Raw genomic sequence first — 2,380 nt, 5'->3', positions numbered from 1 at the left:
TGACTGAGGTGTCAGTGGGGGAGCACTTTGGGGCCAGCGACCATAATTCTATTAGATTTAAAATAATGATGGAAAAGGATAGACCAGATCTAAAATTTGAAGTTCTAAATTGGAGAAAGACCAATTTTGATGGTATTAGGCAAGAACTTGCGAAAGCTGATTGGGGGCAGATGTTCACAGGTAAAGGGATGGCTGGAAAATGGGAAGCCTTCAGAAATGAGATAACGAGAATCCAGAGAAAGTATATTCCTGTTGGGTGAAAGAAAAAAACTGGTAGGTATAGGGAATGCTGGATGACTAAAGAAATTGGGGGTTTGATTAAGAAAAAGAAGGAATCATATGTAAGGTATAGATAGTATAGATTGAATGAATCCTTAGAAGAGTATAAAAGAAGTAGGAATATATTTAAGAGGGAAATCAGGAGGGCAAAAAGGGAACATGAGATAGCTTTGGGAAATAGAATTAAGGAGATTCCAAAGAGCCTTTACAAATACGTAAAGGACAAAATAGTAACTAGGAGAGAATAGGGCCCCTCAAAGATCAGCAAAGCAACCTTTGTGTGGAGCCGCAGAAAATGGGACAGATACTAAATAAGTACATTGCTTCAGTATTTACTGTGGAGAAGGACATGGAAGACAGAATATAGGGAAATAGACGGTGACATCTTGAAAAATGTCAATATTACAGAGGAGGAAGTGCTGGATGTTTTGAAATGCATAAAGGTGGATAAATCCCCAGGACCTGATCAGGCATACTCCAGAAATCTGTCGGAAGCTAGAAACGTAATTGCTGGGCCAGTTGCTGAGATATTTATATCAGTGATAGTCACAGGTGAGGTGCCAGAAGACTGGAGGTTGGCTAATGTGGTGCTACTATTTAAGAAAGGTGGTAACGACAAGCCAGGGAACGATAGACCAATGAGCCTGATGTCAGTGGTGGGCACGTTATTGGAGGGAATCCTGAGAGACAGGATTTATAAGTATTTGGAAAGGCAAGGATCGATTAGGGATAGTCAACATGGCTTTATGAGTTAGGAAGTAACAAAGAGGATTGTTGAGAGCAGAGTGGTAGATGTGATCTATTTGGACTTCAGTAAGGCGTTTGATGAGAGACAGGATTTACAAGTATTTGGAAAGGCAAGGATCGATTAGGGATAGTCAACATGGCTTTATGAGTGAGGAAGTAACAAAGAGGATTGTTGAGAGCAGAGTGGTAGATGTGATCTATTTGGACTTCAGTAAGCTATTTGGACTTCAGTAAGGCGTTTGACAAGGTTCCCCATAGGAGACTGATGAGCAAGGTTAGATTTCATGGAATACAGTGAGAACTAGCCATTTGGATACAGAGCTGGCTCAAAGGTGCATAAACGTGGATAAATCCCCAGAATCTGATCAGAGGGTGGCGGTGGAGGGTTATTTTTCAGACTGGAGGCCTGTGACCAGTGGAGCGTCACAAAGATCGGTGCTGGGTCCTCTACTTTTTGTCATTGACATAAATGATTTGGATGCGAGCATAAGATGTGCAGTCAGTAAGTTTGCAGATGACACCAAAATTGGAGGTGTAGTGGACAGCGAAGAGGGTTACCTCAGATTACAACAGGATCTTGACCAGATGGGCCAATGGGCTGAGAAGTGGAAGATGGAGTTGAAAGGTGTGGTGCTGGAAAAACATAGCAGGCCAGGCAGCATCCAAGGAGCAGGAGAATCGATGTTTTGGGCATAAGCCCTTCTTCAGGAATGAGGCTGGTGTGCCAAGCGGGCTGAGATAAAAGGTAGGGGGAGGGAATTTGGTGGAAGGAGGTGAGGGTGAGAGGCCGGGAAGAAGATTGCAGGTCAAGAGGGCGGTGCTGAATCTGGGAGTTGGGACTGAGATAAGGTGGGGGGAGGGGAAATAAGGAAGCTGGAGAAATCTACATTCATCCCGTGTGGTTGGAGGGTTCCTAGGCAGAAGATGAGGTGCTCTAGATTACACCTCCTCCCACCCTGCCCTCTGTAAAAATGCCATCCCATATTCCCAATTCCTTCGCCTCCGCTGCATCTGCTCCCAGGAGGACCAATTCCACTACCGAACAACCCAAATGGCCTCCTTCTTCAAAGACCGCAATTTCCCCTCCGACGTGGTCGATGATGCTCTCCACCGCATATCCTCCACTTCCCGCACCTCCGCCCTTGAACCCCGCTCCTCAAATCGCCACCAGGACAGAACCCCACTGGTCCTCACCTTCCACCCCACCAACTTCCGGATATATCGTATCATCCTCCGTCATTTCCGCCACCTCCAAACAGACCCTACCATCAGGGATATATTTCCCTCCCCACCCCTATCAGCATTCCGGAGAGACCACTCCCTCCGCGACTCCCTCGTCAGGTCCATTCCCCCC

The sequence above is a fragment of the Chiloscyllium plagiosum genome, chromosome 29 (genome assembly GCF_004010195.1).
Source record: "Chiloscyllium plagiosum isolate BGI_BamShark_2017 chromosome 29, ASM401019v2, whole genome shotgun sequence".
In the NCBI taxonomy this organism is placed as follows: domain Eukaryota; kingdom Metazoa; phylum Chordata; class Chondrichthyes; order Orectolobiformes; family Hemiscylliidae; genus Chiloscyllium; species Chiloscyllium plagiosum.
The sequence above is the reverse complement of the archived record's forward strand: the minus strand, read 5'-3'. Positions refer to the sequence as shown.